The sequence below is a fragment of the Agelaius tricolor genome, unplaced genomic scaffold (genome assembly GCF_023055355.1).
Source record: "Agelaius tricolor isolate 1412-34295 unplaced genomic scaffold, bAgeTri1.0.p SCAF_6, whole genome shotgun sequence".
NCBI lineage: Eukaryota > Metazoa > Chordata > Aves > Passeriformes > Icteridae > Agelaius > Agelaius tricolor.
The window spans coordinates 19,964,151-19,983,288 of record NW_027269266.1 but is presented as its reverse complement, the minus strand read 5'-3'; the positions used below and the strand labels follow the sequence as shown (position 1 = coordinate 19,983,288).

General features: G+C 35.8%; 1 protein-coding gene across 2 annotated transcripts in view; it reads right to left on the bottom strand.

Moving 5' to 3' along the window:
* ZNF804B (zinc finger protein 804B) overlaps window positions 1–19,138 on the bottom strand; it is a 224,971-nt gene that overhangs the window by 12,835 nt on the left and 192,998 nt on the right. The window lies entirely within an intron of this gene.

The following is a 19,138-nucleotide window of genomic DNA, read 5'->3' as shown; positions in this document are numbered from 1 at the left end:
GAAAGGGCAAAGAAACACATTTGAGAAATGCCCTTTAGGGCAGCTTGCAATGTTTTAGCTGTCACCGTGAGCTGTTCAGCATCACACATAAAGCATTCATGAGGAAAAACAGAAACAGTTTCTACCTGTCAAGGAAACAAAGAACAGTGTGAAACTGAGAACTATGGAGAGCAGTACTGCAAAGCAATGCCATTTCGTTCCTTTGACAGTTAGGATGATAATCAAAAAAGCAAATGGACCAACACTAAGAATAGGAGTTCCAGCAGTATTTTTTGCTCTCTAATGGCATGCAGCAAGTGTCAGAGAAGTAGAGAAAAAAAAAAAAGAAATGTAGGTAAGCATAGCTGAGAACTCATCAACTGGAGCTGAAATCCAAGAAATCCAAAGCTCTACAGTCTGAGGAGAGAAAGGGCTCTCCCTGCACATCCCCTCAGCAAAACAAAACAAAGCTGCACTGCCAGAGCTCTAGTTAGGAGTCATAATGAAATTTGTCAGCTATGTTGGATAGATCATGGGACTGCCTGCTGAACCTGCAAAGCCCTGGTTTCTTCACTAATAACCTGTGCCAGACTTCTGACAAGCACACAGATATTTTCTGCAGGTGGGGTACAAGAGCAAGCAATTGAGCAGATATCTGAATGACAACCCTAAGCTTAGTAGGTGTGCTTGAAAATTAACATTTCTTTACACAGCAGTTGCATTTTTCACATAATTAGGTACTTAAATGGGCATGCAAATACAGGCACATATAATAAAATATTATTTATTTAATAGCTTTCTTGTGTTATCTCCTTCATCTGCTACAAATATAATTGTTATGCAGTTATATTTCTTTTTTAGACTAATTTTCTATTCTTTCTAAGTTTTTTGTACACTTGTTGGTGGACATTTCCATATTTCAAAATAAACCATTCCTTTTTTTACATACACCCACAGAGAGTATTAGAAGACTACAAAATAATGTTCATTGTCATGGAAAGATTTACTTGTAGAACTGCTGGGAGTCCCATTGGTTGTTCTGTCTAAGACTCAGTCAAAAACTGCTGAATCTATGCTTTTCCTCCTGGAACTCTGATATGAATCACCTGGAGATTTAAATGAGTTAATGGCATCTTCACTGCCTACCTTTGCTAGACATCCAATAACAGTGGTCAAATAACAGTAATTTAGCAATTTCTTCTCATTTTTAATGTTTGGGGAGTTGTGTTTTGTTCTTTTTTAAACTGTCACTTTATTTGGGACAGTACTTGCTTTGCCCTGACCTATGAGCAGCTAAATACTCACTGCTGTCTGCATTTGAAATACTGAGTTTACTTTCTATCCAGTTATGATCCTGATTTCTATTCTTCCCTGTGCAGGTAAATGTTTTCCTGGATTGCTATTATTCTGATCAACTTCAGATGCCTTTATTCATAACCACTGGGAAGAAATAAGAACTTTAGGTACCTAATCACCTGTTTTCAAAGCAGCTGTCTAAATCAAGAAGGATAAAGTTGAATGGAAAAGTTCCTCTTTCTTTCATTGTGTACAAAGGTTATTAAAGAGGTTATTACTTTCTTCAGGGTGTTCCTTTATGAATGAGACACAGCTGACCTCCCAGCTGAGGTGCCTTTACACCAATGCACACAGCATGGGTGGCAAACCAGAGGAGCTGCCTCCCACTGCTCTGCTAGAAAGCCAGGAGCAAATTGCCATCCCTGTAACATGGTGAGAGGAATCAAAGGTGTAGTCAATAGGCCCACCTGAGAAACTGCCCTCTGGGACAAGGGAGCAGAACCCAGCTGGCAGATCTTTGAGGAAGTTGCACCAATCCTTTGGTGTAAAAGGAAAGGAGAAGGGTGTGGCTGAATCAAAACCTGCTGGTCAAAATAAGGGGCAAGAAGGAAATGGAAAGGTAGTGAAAGCAGGGACAGGTGTCCTGGGAAGAGTATAGCAATGCTGCTCAGCTGTGTAAGGACCAGTCAGGAAGGCCAAGGTGAAGCTGGAACTGATCTTGGCAAAGGATGAAAAGAATAATAGGGAGAGCAGGAATATCAGCCAGAAAATAAGGGTTAAAGAAAGCACACTGCCAAATAAAGAAAGCAAACAAGAGTGTTGAATGGGTAACAACAAATGAGGAGGAATTTGAGCTACTCAACAACTGTTTTGCCTCATTCTTAACTGGCAAGTGTCTCAATTTGAGGACCATAGGAGTATGGTACTGGGAGACAGCATAACTTCTCCTAAGTATTTTGCCATGGGCAGTGCCATTATGTAGATTTTACAGGGGTTCTCATGCTTTAGATCCTGGGAAGAAGAATTGTTGCTGCAACTATTCTGAGTAGCAAATCCTCTTCCTCTTCAAGTAGTGTAACTGCATGGATGTGAATAGAAGGTATCTGAGAAAAAAGTAATTTTCTATGTATTAAGCTAGAAAATGTCATTTCAGAATAAATTAAATTATTTTTCCCCTTACATTTAGAATGTTTTTGTTCTGTAATATCATTCACAATGCACCCTCCAAACTACTCATTATGCATTCCAGCCCCAGGTAAAAATGTATGTACCATACTAGGTGTATATGTCTTCTGTTATATTTAGAGAGCCTTCTTTGAACTGAAGTCCTTGAACTAATGTGTTTGAGGGCTTGATTTCCTTTAAAGATTTATTCCCACTCAGCAAAAAGGCTCCTTAATTAGGTTCTAACCAAATTCACCATAGAAGGGTTAATTGAGGAAGAAAGGAATGTTAATTTCAGTAATTATTCTCTTGCCTGTAACCCTAACATTGGAACCAAATGCATTATTTGTAAAATGATTTCATACTGCAAACCCTCAAATGAGAATGATAGTCACTAGAGAGTATAATTAAACTCCATATGTAAAGCTTACAGTGTTAGCTTCCTAAGTGAAATTGAGGAAAGAGCACTGAAAGAATTTGCCTTTACTATGGTAAGTAAAATCCTAAAAATAAATTGGAAAACCTATTATATACAGAAATTAACAATAAGAGATGATGCTCAAAAACTAGCTGAAATTTTCATTTGTTTTACCCATAAATAGCTACAGATCTCTTTGAAGTGGGTGCAAGTAATTATTTGTTAGAGTATGTTCTATTATAGCCAGCTGAAACAGATTTAATATTGGTAGTGGAAGTGAATGAGAAGACAAAAAAGAAAATATCCTTGTCTGATTGGATTAGGGAATGAGATAACAGCAGGAGGGAGGAAAATTCAGTCCTCAGACATGTCCTAGAGAATCCATCTATCAGTGAATGAGATGCTGATCACAGATCTAACCTGAAGGATAAATTACAGATAGCCCTTTGGAGGGCTTGTTTTTCATGTCTTCAGAGAAACTCTTACTGTTTAACCAGAACTGAAAATATTCCTGCTAATTAAACTGATTTCATCTATTTCTGGATGAAAGCATCCATTTGTGGATGCTTTCCATTTTCAAAGATCCAATTGTGTTTCTCATAAGAATCCCCCAGATAAAGTTGAAACAGATGCATTTGGGGGCTGTTTCCACAGGGAAGAGGACAGAACATGCACAGTCTGCCAGCAACTCACTCCTGTGGAAGCCTGAGCTGCTGCCCACTCATGTTTCCATCAGCTCCAGCAAACATTGTCATGGGCTCCACCAAGCTGGCTGCACACTGTGTGCTTGGATTAGATACATTTAGTGTCCCTTTGGAATGCAGAGCAATTTATCCAGAAAAATCAACACATTACAATGATAAAAAACTTGGGGCAGGGTCTTTATCTTCCCTTCAAGTTCAATATAACCTCACTGGTCAGGGTGTTGGGACCCCTCTTAGACCAAAACCATCATCTTTTATATTTTATTTCTTTTTCCTTCTCCTTTAAGCAGCTAAAAACAAAGAAACTGGCATTACAGATCCTGTGCAAGACTAGTGCCTTTCAAAAATTTCAGTATTGATTGTAATCTTATTTTAAAATTATTTAAGACTTTCCGCATGTTTTTAAAGCCTGTCTCACCACTTTGTTTTTCTTTGTTTTAATTGTAGCAGGCAGAATGCAAAATCACTTACATTTTAATGAAAAGAGAGTCTAAATTATCCCAGAATTCTCAGGTGAGTCCAAAACCTGGCCTCAAACTTTCTTCAATGCAGTCAGAATGTTTTCAGAGCAAAACAAATGACAGTAGAAATGTCCATACATGGATTTTAAATAACGCTTTTCAGAGACAGATCTCAGATTTCTTACAAACTTCATCCTTACCATGATATCATTTTAGAAATAAATAAATGAAGGCATAGAGAGATGGAGTGAATTTTGGGAAGAGCAAAGAGGAGACTGAATCAACATTTACAGGTATATATGTTTAATTATCATCGCTAACTCTTTGTACACCCATTGAAAAAAAATGTCATTCACCTGAATTAAACCTAATTTTGATTTACCTAATTTTGATAAACCTAATTTTTGATTCTTGGTAACTATGATACAGCTGAGGGAACAACAACAGAACATAAAGGATAAACCTCTTCCAAATTATTGTGCTGTGTTCATAGTTTACACAGAGGAAAGTTGACTTAACCACCCCATGGTGACTTTGAAGAGCTCTGCAAGAGAACTTCAAGTCCATCACTAAAAAGAAATATTTTAATATGTCCTTGAGATAAATGTAACCTTGCTTACAGTCACCAGCCACTGAACTTTAGATGAAAAGTTGCAAACTGGGCAAATGTGTGTGAAGAATACTGGAGGGACTTAAAGCAGAAGCCTCATCAAATATATGAAGGAAGTAAGACATTGTTTTTTTAATAGGATATAATAGCTAGCTATAAAACAATTTTAGAGTGCGCCTTTTTTTTTTTTTTTTAATCAGTCTAAACCAAAATAGTATTTCTCTTGTATTTTCTCAAAGTAGACTGAGCTCTTCTGGAGTAGGATGGTAAAAGGTAACCAGGAATCTAGCAGCAATTCTATAACAAAAACTGCCTGCTCCAAGTAAAGGAGCTTTAACACATGAGATTTCCTTGCAGTTTTGCTCAATCAGAAAAGACCACAAAGGAATTTTGTAATCACCCAATCAAATCTTTTCACTAACACAAGATCGGGGACATCCAGATAAATAAATTAATTAAAGTTACTTTGACAAAGCTATTTTATATAATCCATAATAAATTAAATGAATTGCATTAAAATTCCTCAACATTTTATAGAGATCTGTATCAGTCATGCCAGTATTCTCCCTGGCACTAATGTCAAAATGACAGATTTTCCTATTTATTCTTTTTAAATCCTATCATGGCATCATCTAGCTTGATGCTTTTTCTTCTAGTGCTCTGAGACTCATTAAAAATAAACATTAAATATTAGGGGAGTTTATGGCCTGAACCAGCTGAGACAAAAATATTTATTTCTAGAACATGTTGTTAAAGGTCCTTCTTAAATATTGATAAAAGAGTGGTACCTCACAATCATCCTAAACATAATGGATGTGGCTAAGTCATCTGGCATTGTTCCAAGTATAGAACAGAAATCTGTTTTGAATAGTCTTTTTTCTTTATATCACTGCTAACAAGCAAATAATTTCTATTTGGACCAGAAGATACTTTATGTTCTCTATATATTTCCAGAAACTTTCTTGCCCTCACCTCTGATGACTACAGGTTTTTCTTTTGCCCTTTTTACTTCCTCCATCACTTCATTTCCAATTTATAAACTTGTGATTTATAGTATTTACCATCCATTTTTCCTTTCTCTCCTTTATTATAAATTTAAGACAGAGAGAATTGACTTTCCTTCTAAATGAGATTAGCTGTTTATAACCTATTTGGTCTTTTTCTGTTCTGGGATTTGGGTTCTTAAACCATCTGCCAAGTGCTCTTTGAAATTTCTTTGTTCTCTCTCACATCTTTCTGTTTGTTTTTTCTCCACCCAGCCCATTTTACAAGCTCATTCACCTTTATGAAACTAAGTTCCTAAAACAAGTTTATGTTATAGTTTGTTATTTATACAGATATATCCAAATATTTTATTTGCATTTGCTATATACAATTCTCTTTTATTATTTCCCGTATGTCTGTGTTGATCATCATAATGCTAATATAGACACATAGATTAAAGATTATAGATTAAAAATAATATATAGATTAAAGATCAGATTTAATGCATATGTTATTATTTTTAGAGACCCATAATATGGATGAAGTGTATTTGTGCTATTCTTGTCATAAGGGAGACCCACAGAGGCAGCACATTCAGATGGAAGAGCTGTTAATTTTAATTTCTTCATGCATGGGATTGGAGTAGCAGTTTATGTTCCAGTTTCTGGTTTATTTGCAGAAAAAGATGAACATATGTTGTTTTTTATTTTTTTGGGGTGGGGGATTGGTTGTTTTTCTTTTTCAGGGATAATAATTCAAGAGCCTGGTTTAGCCTTTGATTATCCAAGACAGTCTTCTGAGAACACATCCCAGAACATTGTACTGATATTTAAAAAGATTGTTTTCATTATATTTTATAGTTTATTTAATCATTTTCCAAATTTTGCCCCACATTATTATTGTGTGTTCTCTCCTTTGATGTTAGTCTCCTTTCTTCCATCTACTTGGCTTATCCATCTCTCTTCCCAGTTAAACAGAATTTCCTTCTGAAATGACAAGAGCAACAAGGTACTTCTTAAACAAATTCAGTATGTCATAGAAAGAGATGACCAAACCATGAAGAGTTTGCCCTAATTTTCCAGTTTATCAAGGCAAAGATATGTTGGTCCTATCTAGCTCCCTTTTTATTACCACGTGCTTAAAATATTTATTTGCAGCTTGTGATTTGTATTTTGTCCCCTTGAATTTACTGGTGTGCTACATGTCACTGAGCTGAAACTTGACCCACTTCAATTGTGATGCCATAATTAAAAATTTTTAACAGTATTCTAGAAACTGCTCTGTGAGAAGAGAGTAGAAATGAACATGATGTACTTTTATAAGAGCAATCCTGTACTACTTCTCTTACCCACTTATTTGGAGTTCTGGAGTTATGGGAGGTAACATTTAATGTTATCCTCTTAGCCATGCTCCAGATAATGTCTATTTACTCTCACATCAAATGGTGCCATAAACACATCTAGTTTTTCATGTAGACATGAGCATGTTTAAGAGTCAAAAGATGAACTATCACTCACGGTTTCTGAAATACTATGTCGCTTTCAAATTCTTTCCTATCACTTGACACAAAGAACCTTTTAAGCAAGCTTTACTACTCCTTCCCATGAAATTTTCATTCCTGTAAAATTCAAAGTTGCTCTTTTGTTTATACCATGTTTTTTATCCCAGCAATCCATACTTTTCTACACCCCTGGATTTTAATTATATCTTTCAAAAAAAGAGAAATACTGTGAGTACATGTACTGAAATGAAAAAGAAGCATCTTAAAATATGCACAAATATAGATACAATATGGTGATAGTGGTTTCAAATTCTTTAGACTAGGTGAGTTAAAACAATACTGGAAACTGTTCTGGAGACAAGGAAAAGTAGGACAGCTGGATTAAATGTTATAATTTTAATTTCTGAAAAAACTTGATTGTTTTTCCATGTATTGAAAAAATGTATTGGTTTAGCTTTTAGAGATACCTTCTGCAACAATAAAAAGAATTATATAAGAAAAAACATTGCTCATTTCCCTGAATATAACAAAATTTCTATAACAATTGCTGTATACTTCTGGTGCACTCCATGTTTAGATGTCTTAAGCTATGACTTGGTGTTTGACATGTGTACTGTTCCAATTTCTCATTATCATCAAACTGGAAGCCAGAATCTCAATTTTTTTTCCAATTTTTTTTAAGCAGGAAAATTCACATTATGGTGTGCTAAATTTCAAAATGTGAAGGAAATCAGAATCTGACATGGGTTCTTGAGAGCCAAGATTATGTCAATGAATTGAATGTTTGGTGTAAGTCAGAATCAAATTCCATAAAAGTAACATAGAAAAGATGGCCATTATGAGCCAATGAGAAGAATTAATTGTTGCTTTGAAGTAAAGATGGGACTAATCTAAATATTCTGGATTTCTTTTGAAAGGTGAGTGCCTTTTAGGCAATTGTACCTTTTAGGCCATATTTTTGTATGCAAATATTGGTAACTATCACAGAATCACAGAATATTCTTGGCCGGATGGTTGGGTCCAAGTCCTGGCCCTTCACAGGACACCCCAAGGCTCACACCTGAGAGAGTGCCTGGGAGCATTGTCCAAACACTTCTTGAACTCCCAGGCTTGCTGCTGTGACCACTTGCCTGGGGAGATTATGTTCCTTCATAAACTGCATTGGTTTACCCCCCAAACATGGTATTACTGGAGTTTCTCAGTTAATTATGATTTGATATTCACACAATCTGGGCTAAGACAGGAGATCCAGGGCAGGTTCAGAACACAAGTCATACTCAGTTTTTCTTCTGCCAGAAATGATTTAGTACCATGCTGGTTACCACAGATCCTAAATGGAAAGTGTAAACACACATCAATGGAATGTGACTTTTCAACACAAGTATTTAGGTGTCTCTTTTGAAGGAAGCACTACTTGGAATCCATCAACATGCTAAGAGCTGAAAGCAAGCCAAGAAATGCTAACTATAAGCATGAAGTATGTCACAGAGTTCCAGGGGGTGTCTGTCAATTCCTGTATACTTACATACTGGTTAAAAGACTAGAATTTCTGCTATGCAGAAAATTTTGATATCTGGGATTTCTTTAATTTTTAGTCTTAGTGGGGAGATAAAATTTGGAAAGCTCATATGAAAAATGAAATTATCAAGTGTCTAGATGTTAATGCATCTAAACAGCAATGCAAAATAATGTCTCAAAGTTGCAGTTTTCAAAATTTCTGTATCTCAAGAATGACAAACAAAAGGTGTGGTTATGTTATAATTAATATTATGAAAGTATTATTACATTCCTTACAAGAAATTTTGAAATTTATTTTTCTAAAGTAACACCCTGAAGCAAAGTATGTCAATCTTTATGAACCATTTCAAATTGTTTGAAACTAAATGGTGCAAACTTTCTGTGTGAAATATAGTTTGATCTTATCACATTCCTGAGTAACTATTCTACTCTAGAAAAATTAGAGTTTAGGGTTTTTTGATTTGGTTTGGTTTAGTTTGGTTTGGTTTTGGTTTGGTTTATTTTCAAGAAATATATATTTTTTACTCTCCCATCACCTGCATTAGTACATTTGTTTGGTATTCACATGCATGTCACCTACATTTCTCTATTCATTCCCTTGAAATTTAATCTGTGAAGGTGCTTAAAGAGCCCTCACCTTTTATATTATTTCTGATAAAACCTAATTATCATAAAATTGTAAAAAATGTGAAATGATAATCAGTCTGGGTTACCTCCTTTATTTTTTTCCTTAGAGACATATTAAAATATGTTAATGCATTTAACTAAGTAAGGATGATAAATGACTAATCTCACCCTTTTTACTCCTGTCTTGGTGATGCACAGATATGTTTCTATTTTGCTTTAAAATATTTGTTTCTGCTAGGAATGCCCCTTAAAGAGGTACAAGGCACATTGTAAGGTTCCTTGAACACAGACCTAGCTGATAAGCATCACTTAAAGCTCCGCAGGAATCAATTGTGCAGCTACATTCTTGCATATTAATTACTGCTTGCAAGCAGGTGTTTAAAAATGAATAGAGCTGGAATAGATGGAAAATTCTAGACAGTTGTTTATAGAGCCAGACATACCTTGTGTATGTCAATGGGATTAAAAGTATTATCATTTTTTCAGGTGAGGGAAAGTTATCAGCAAGTTCAAAAGTTATGCAGAAGCCAAGAGAAATGTAATTTTTCTGTGAACATTTAACATTTTGCTGTGACAGCTAATTGCTGTATTTCCAAAAAGCTGATTATGGCACAGGACTGCCTCAGGTAAGATATGTAGAGACGTGGCATATCCAGTGGAACAGGTTCCTTAATCTGGTTGATTAAGGATAATACCTTATTCTAAAAGTCATTCCAGAAATATGAGTTCAAGTACTTGTGAGCACACGGTCACCAAAGCCAATCATAGCACCTGGCAGTGCTTTGCCTCTCTCACCTCACTATTTGTAGACACTGTAGATCTTGACCTTAAAATGACACCAAGTATCCCAGATCTACTGATTTTTCACAAAAAACCCAACCAACTGTGCAAAATATGTGGCCTATACACAGTATTATGTAATATTTGCCAGTGCTCTGAAGCTGGCACAAGAAATGGAATGTAAATCTGCAGTCAGTCTTGCCCAGCTCTTGCTAGCTCATTGTGAGCACATTTCACATGAATGGTAACATTTTACATAGAAGTAGATAGAACAAATCCTGTTTATTCTGTTTCTTCTGTCTTTGTATAATATCTGTTATTTTAAAAGTGGAAAAATTCTGTATCCCTGAATACAGAGATATTTAAAAGGATAACAACACCCAAGATAATCTATCTTATTTGTTAAATAACACAGACATGACTTCAGTCTGGCTCTTCTAAAGGTTAACAGGGAATAATAATCTAAACATAAATATTTAGGTTCTACATGCCTAGATCATTTAATTAAGTCATATTCTATGTACTGTGTGTATTAGCATTTCAGAACCCAGAAACATAGAGGAGTCTGTTGATTTTGATAATACTTTTTTTGCACTAGGTTAAAGAAGTATGATCTGGTCAAAACCTTTTCTTTTTTTTTTTTTTTTTTAATTTGAATGGAATGTTTCAGAAAGTCTTCTGTTTCAATTTTTTGGTTTTGGTTTCAGTTATCATTGCCATGTTAAAACAGTTATAAGAGAATGTTTTAATTAATTTAGTTTTGGGATTATGTCTGTAATCTTAATGGGAGCAAAGTTTGAAGCAATGGAAAATTATTTGAACCAGAGATTCTGAGTTTCCACCAGGTTAACTGGACCTTTAGTCTAAATATAATTGAAGAGGAATGTATTCCTTCATGCTCTGAGTGAGGATTTATTGTACAAAATTAAAATCTAAAATGATGGCTTGAGGGGTAATTCTGTATTTTTCTGTGGCTCGGCATCATCATTTTGGTTTTGCTATAAATGTAATCCTTACAATTCCTTGCTTATTTTAATAAGCCATCCATTACACTGCATCAACCATTCCTACTGCTAGGAAAATTACTTTTAAAACTTTAGTAATTAAAAAGTATACCATCGAGAAGAACAGAAAGAACAATAACACAGGCATTAATGAAAAGCACTTCCTCTAACTGACATTCTGGTTATTGCTATTCTTAAATGCCAAAACCAGATAGTACACTTTTGTAATTCCTTATATAATGAAATGCTTAAGAAAAATTCTACAGTCGTTGGACCATCATTAACAACTATGAAATTAGGTGTCCCATGGGTTTTTTTCCAATTTAAAGAGGGTTAAATTGCTAATTTACATGTTAATTAGCATTCATTCTAAAGAACACCAAATGTAATTCCATAGCATCTAGCATTTAACAATTTAGCTTATCAAGACATTAAATTTAAAAGAAGCTCTGCATTATTTGCAAGAATTTTTTGAGGGCTAATGATGAAAGGAATCTCATTATTCTAAGTAACATGCAATTTAAAAAGGATGAATACTGCCAATTTATTTACTTTATCACTGAGTAATAAGAAAACAGCAGAGCATTGGCAGGGCAGCAGGTTTAACAGTTCTTTAAAGCTCACTGATCTGCACAGACTGGTAAGTTCAAAATAAAGAATTGTTTCTGGTGACATTTCTTTGGAATGTGTTGCCTCGAGTCACTCTTAATCACCAGAGTGTGCTCAGTGGTATTTGCTAATACTGCTTCTGCTGCTCTGGAGCTACTCTGGTACATGCACTTTGGTTTGCAGCTGAGGCATTTCTGTCTACCAGACCTGTAAATACAAGCCTCCCCTCACACCATTTAAGAAAATATTGCATGATATTATAAAGCAAGAATTCATTTTAAGAAAATTTCAAACTGGGAAAATAAATGTTCTTAGCTCACTGAAACCACAGAATTATCATATTGTTTATGTCCTGCTTTTGTGCTTATGTTGTACACTATTACTTAAATGCTGATGTCATCCTGTTTTGCTTTATGTTACCTTTATTTGCATTAGTTTCTGTTATGTGACACAACCTGATTGTCTGTTCCCCTGAACTGCTACTTCAGCATTTCAAAATTGCTGGATTGCAGGTGCTCAGAAGCACAGCAGATGTGATGCAAACATGGTTTTTGAAAGGCAGGATATCTCTGTCTCTAAACAACAGAAAAAAAGCATTCAGAACAAGGAAATTTTAGTCTTATATTATCTAGCAGTAGTAAAAGATGAAAATGTATATGAAAACAGCATTATACATTCAGTTTTTTGCTTTTTTTCCAGAGCCCAGCATTTTTTATGTTGTGTAAGTCCTTTGTATTTTTTTCAATGCAACACTGTGTGCCAATACAGTATCTATGGTACTCTATTTAACAGAATTAGAGTCATGAAATGTGGCCTATTCACTCAATTCCTCATCTCTAAATGTAATGATTTAGACATTGGTGGTGCTAAGTGGCTGACACTGAGAGTTTCCTGCTGTGCTTTATCCTGGTATTTCTCCTCATTTACTGATTATTTCTCCTGGTCCTTCTTATCTTGTAACTCTTTCTTCTCCCTTGTCTTCTAATTTCTTAGTGACATTTGCATGCCTTGCTGTTGTAGCAGTTTCTGTCCTCACCTATTTCCATAATTGCTTCCCAAACCCACATGTTCTTCTGTTTCCCTCTCATTCCACATCATCAGTTCTTTTGTAGACAGCAGCTGCATCCCTTGCACAAAAGGGATTAAATTCTAAAGTACAGTCCATCTTCAGTACTGAGTCAGAGATGTTTCCTCACTGAAGACATATGCACCCTCAGATTAAAGATTTCATTAAAGGGCAGATCCATAAAAATATCACTTTAGGGTGTCCCAAAAGTATTGATTCTGAAGCCTTCTCACTTCTTTATTCTTGACTTTGCAAATACTATGTATTTTTACTGTTAATTTGCTAAATCTTGTCATCCATAAGCAAAATTTCAGCCCAATAACCAAGGGCAAGGGAAAGATTGTTCTTGAAACACAAAGTGTTTGAAAACCTTTATTATAAGCATCACAATCAGTTCTGTATCTAACAATCCCCTACCATTAGGTAATCTAATTTGTAATCAAAACTAGTTTAGATACAAGAATGATGGATGGATGGGGTTAATTCACATGAAAAAATTCTGAAAGAGTGAGAAAAACTTTTAAATTTAATTATGGAAAAGGCAGTGTGAGAAAAGCATAACTATTCAGCAAGAAACTATCAAAAAACTTGCTCTTCAGGAAGAGTTACAGTCAGAGTGGAAGTAATTTTTGGAAGTATGAACAAGAATATACACTGGAAAATCAGTGTATGAAGAACAGCTAAGAAAGTGTGAAGCTATAACAGAAATTAAAGAATGTAATAAATGGCATAGGAATAAGTAGCAACAAGAAAATCTCTAATTTCACAATGAGCAAGAAAAAAGTGTCTTTAAGGCAAAAAGACACTGAAATGATAGGATAGAGTACAGAAATTAATTCTTTGCTTTTAACTTTGGTCTTCATATAAAAAGAATCTAGACTAGACTAGAAATGTCAAGAGTATGCTGTATCCAAGGGAAGAGAAAGAGGTGCTTAAAAGGATAGAGCACAGAAAATTGTTATTTCTATTGCAGATTAATCAATAAATAAAGCAAAATTGAGAGCATCCATAACCCCAAATTCAAGAGGAAAAAAAAGTGTTGCAAAGAAGCAGAAGTATAACAAATGTTTTATTGGATGAGGTGATCATTCTAAATAATTGTATAGCAGAGATAGTTAAAATATAAAGTGGTAATAGATTTTTCTAAAGTTAGAAATAAGCAGGCATTTCACTGAAATAAAGAATGCTTTGTAGAAAAAAATCTGTGAAACTGTTGACTGCATTGAATCATAATGTCAATATTCTGATGTAATTTCATCTCTAACACCCCTCTCTTGTAAAACATACGAGCTTCCTTCATTTTATGCATTTAAATATTTTATTTTTTGAGGGCACTGCTTATAGGGCTACCTCTTAGAAAGTTCAAAGTTTTCAGGACAGGACCTAATTTTAAACCCTCTAAATTGCACACATATAGAAATTTGTGTATGTGATAGTTGCTTTGCAGCATAGAAATTCATTGGTAGTAAAAGAGGACAGTAACTATGACATATACAAAATTCTTGCATCACTTCAAATCCACTTATAAACCAGCTGTTTGTGGGAATCTACCACCATATTACTGTTTCTCTTGTTTGACTTCTTTTTTTTAATCTTACTAAGGATGTGAGGAATGTGAAAGTTTTATTACAAGTATGCATGTGTTTCTTGACAAGCATCAAACCAAGGTGATTTTTGTGAGTTACAGGAGCAGAATCCTGATGACAGCACCACTTGCTAACTGAAAGCAAGAAATTATGAGGTCTTTTACCACTCAGGTTGTTTCTTGAGGAGGCCACAGTGTACAGACCCATGTGCAAAACTTGGCCCTACAAAGTCAGGGCCAGTGTCCTGCTTTTCAAGGGTCATCCCTTTAAAAGCCAATGTCCTGATGCAGAGGGACAGGAGCAGGGACTGCAGGGAAGGACCTGTAGTCCTCATGGGAGCACCAGAGGAACCATGGGTCCACCTATATTCCAAGGGAAAAAAGCAGAGACTACACAAGCACATGTAGTAGGGGACCTTCATGCTGGTGTAGTCCTGTCTATGATTTGTGTGCTCTTACAGCTGAATATGCATTCCTTTGCCCACAAAAAGCTTTTTAAACACTTTTGCCTAATTTCCCACATCCAGATCCTAAGGTGAAATTCCTCAGATGTTGCCAAACCAGTTATTTTTCCTCCAAATGAAAATTGTTTGGGTAATACAGGTTTACCTTGGCAGCAAAAGACATGACTTACTTTTCCTCCAATAAACACAGAGATGCTGGAAAAAACACCCTCAAGATGAACTAACAAGATCTCAGCATTTATACTCATTCCTGGAGCTTTCTCTGAGTTAACTTATCAGTACATTTTCTGGGTGGCAGCAGCAATGCTAGCTAAAATGTAAGCATATTTGCTAGCTTTGAAGTTTAACAGGAACTAAATCTCTGTCTGAATTAGAGTTTAAATCCACAAGCACCATAAAGGCTTAACAGTAAGTGCCAACAGCTGTACACACTAAATCAGTTTCTCATGCCAAAAATACAACCAAATGCTAGTATGCATGGATGCAAATACTGAAATACAGGTATGTTCATGTAAACCAGAGTAGACTGAAACTTCTGTTCGCTTGCTTAGTACTGTCTGCTTCAAGGACACTAAAATTTATGTTGTGGGGTACTTTTTATGGGTTTTTTAGTTTGTGCATTTTTTATCACAGGAGAGAGTGTGATGCATTTAACTGTATGGTTAAATTTTGACAACAAAACTAAAGGCTTGCTTTGTCATCAGAAACCCCAAGATGGCAATACAGTCTTGTTTTTCATTGCTGCTTCTAGCTATTATTATTATTATTTTTATCATCATAATTATTATATTGCAGTACATGGAACGGATTTGTGATTTTCTCATTTGCTGACATCTAAAAGCCTTGCTCATTGCTAAGGATTATTTGTGCAAAAAATTGAAAACTCCAACTACTTTGTTGTTAACTGAATGCATGAATACTGTGCATGACCTGGACTTATTAAAAGATTCCATTTTATAATGTCAACCAAATAGACATCTCTGCTCAACTTTGGCTTCATTTTAAAGACACACAAAACATGGTTAAAAAGAACTACACTTGTACATTATTTTCAGCTTAACCTACTCCTACATAAATTACCTTTTCAGGTGGCAGCCTATCTTGGTTCTCTACATCCTGATCACTTTAAAATGAATTCTCACCAGGACCCTTTTGCTTTTCAGTGTTCAGAGAGCTTTGGCAGAGCCCAGGTACCCTGTTCTGATGCCGTTAACTTTTGCTGCAGAGAGCACAGCGAGCAAGCGAGGGCCAGCGTCCTTCACCTTGATGCTTGAGGAGAGAAACTGCAGATTTATCAAATAGGCTGCTCCCCCTGACTACTGCCCCTGACTTCAGAAAGTCATAGGAATAAAACACAAAGGGAAAAAGCTGTGATTTCAGGTGGGTTAGCTGATATGTGGTAGGCCAATGAGAGATGCATGCACAGGGCTGTACGGAGATGAAAGATTAGGGTCTCCCAGGAAAGTCACTCCCACTCCTGCCCCAGCCTTGTTAAGTATCAGGTTTAACAGCACAGGGCTCAGGTAAAGCTGGGTGGAAGTGCAAACTTCCAATCAGACAGATTTTCTGTGTTCACTTTATCCAGCAGTGCTCTGAAAGAAATTAATTTCCAATAGCAGGTAATATCAATGAAAAATTCTTGTAGTGTGTCAGGAAAGATGTTGAGACTAATGCTGACAAACAACCAAAGGAATAAGAATTGCTTAATAGTGGGAAAATGTTACTCAAAAATAGATAAATAATATTAGAACTCTCCAGGATCATTATAGTGTTAGAAGATAATGAAGATAGAGGCATTGATCTTTTGATGGGCTGTCAAAATTGTATGCATATATATGTACACATACATCATATTTTTATGCCTATAAATTTGAAGGTATGTAGCAAGCAGAGAGAGAGAGAGAGAGGGGCAATGTCTGAGTATACTGTTTTAGAATAATCTAACACAGAAAGACAGCAGAAAGACCATTTATGCAAACTAGGCCAGACTGCCATCAAAACATTTTGCAGCCTCTGAGGACAGGGAGGGCAATGGCTGGTATGCCAGCTGCTGGGTCCAGGACTCAGCACCTCCTGCTATAACAACTGGTTGAAATCATCTATAAGAAAATGGATTGCAAAATTAATTTTATGAAACCACAATATTTGGAGATTAAAGCCACAATTCTCTGAATAAAATCTGTTTCCTCTGGAAGACAAACAAAAGACATGATTAAGCACTCAGTGCAATATCCTTTTTTCTGCCTTACTATCTTCTCTAAACCTCATTTCCACTTTAATACAAATTGTGAAGTAGTAGCATTTAAATGGGAAATCACATGGGAGGAGTATACTGTATTGTTACTGAGATGCAAAGAGTGTCTCATTTTAATTTACTCTCCATTAGAAGAATGATGTTTAGAACATATCCATGCAGATTACTAAAGCTACCCTCAAATTACTGCTGGGAAACAGAAAACCTACCTTCAGAGGAAGAAGCTCTTGTGTTGGCTAATGTCCCTCCCAGAATAAACATTTTGAAACAAAGCTAAATAAACCCACACTAAACCATAAATTAACCTTTAAAATTTTTTTTTTTTAAGATTATGCTGATAAAATTATGAAGAGAGGCTTTTCTGTGACTGACTATAAAAAGTCGGAGTAAACACCTACACTATTCCTAGAGGCAAACTAATTCTTTTTCCAGACTTGGCTGACCAGGTAAGAAGTGAAAGGGGAGAAGAGACTGAATTACCCTGTCACATCAGGAGGGTATCTAGCTAATCCTGCACTAACTGAGCCTCTGAACTACATCTGAAAGGGCAGGATGAGGTGAGCTTGCACTGCCAGTTGATATTCTGTATGTGTCGTGCATTTCTGTGCAGACTCTTAGTTTCCAGCACTGTATGTCTGGCAGCTTTTAAAGCAGTAAATTTATCTGAAAATTAAGAAGAGTTTTATTGCTTAAACAAGCCCTTTTATAACAGAAACTTGCCAAAAACCTCCCCTGCCCAACAACCCAATCATAGTTGGTGCATGAAGCAGGCTGTTTGATTTAGCATAAACTGCTTTTTGCAGGGGGAGTGTGTGAAGAGGAAAGAGCACAAATGGCTCCATTTGAGTTCAGATGCGTTTCTGATGACTTAAAAAAACAGCTGAAAGGTGAAAAACTCTTGTGTGCAGCAAATGGGGATTTATAGGGATTAGAGTCACAGGTTTAGGATCTGGAAAAGCGTTTGTTTTGTATTATTATAAAAAAAATATGGATTAATTAAAAGAATGGTGATGAGGGGAATTGTTTTTGATTTAATACATAAGCACATAACTCTGGTTTGGGAGTGATGGGACAAAAGAGTCCCATTATTACCCATGGATAGCTGCCTGGGGTGCTTGAATTCACCAGGATGGTTCAGCATTTGATGTGTGGGCAGACCTTAGGCAGTTTTTTAATGAAGTGCTGTGATAGATGCACACAGAAAATTCCAGGGTGATTTACATCCTCTGTGATACTGCAGAAGACAATAAGACTGCTTTCAGGGAGACCTAGGAGTTTAGCATTGCTCATTTTATTCAACATTATTATTTCTAATACTCTCTTCAGAATTACCTGCAACTTCTAATGGTTTCACATATTTTTGAGGTAGCTCCTGACCCCCATGAACCCACAAGTGTGATCACACAGAGGACACCAATTCCCTGGCAGCTTGGATGCACGCAATACATGAGCACTTAATGCAAGCAGAGATACAGGAGAAAAAGATCCACCTACAGAATCCAGTAACATGTGCTTAGCATGCCTGGTCAGCAGATGTGATCTCTGGCTTCAGAGGTTCAGAAACGTTCACTCCTGGACTTCACAAACCATTTTCTTTAAATTCTGAAGGGTTTATATGAATTAATTGCATTTTCCTTTCATCTTGCCAATAGAAATATGGATTTTGCTACAATTGGAGGAAAACTGGGACTCGGGAAATAAAGTTAATAGGCACATATGGGTAAAATATACCTACCACATACAAATGTGATAAAATTGATACCAAAAAAGTGATAAAAAATTAGTATTTATTATCTTTTTCCAGGAATCCAATGTCTCATCAAGGATTATTTTATATCATTCTGTATGCAAGGAAAAATGTATTTTGCCTGAGAAACATTATGAGACATAGATTTTAACTCCAGAAAGAGATGCTTTAAAAAAAATAGACAAAATTAATTTTTGCCCTTGAAACAGCACAACCAGCTTGAAATAGCATGGTCATATGCCTTCTGATAAAAGCATGAAGAATAGAGGCTTTTCTGTGACTGGGAGGGTCAAAAGAACGACCTTGTCATTTGAGGAAGTGGTCTTTCCCCCTGCCTGTGGTTTTTTAAGTAATTCCACATTTAAAT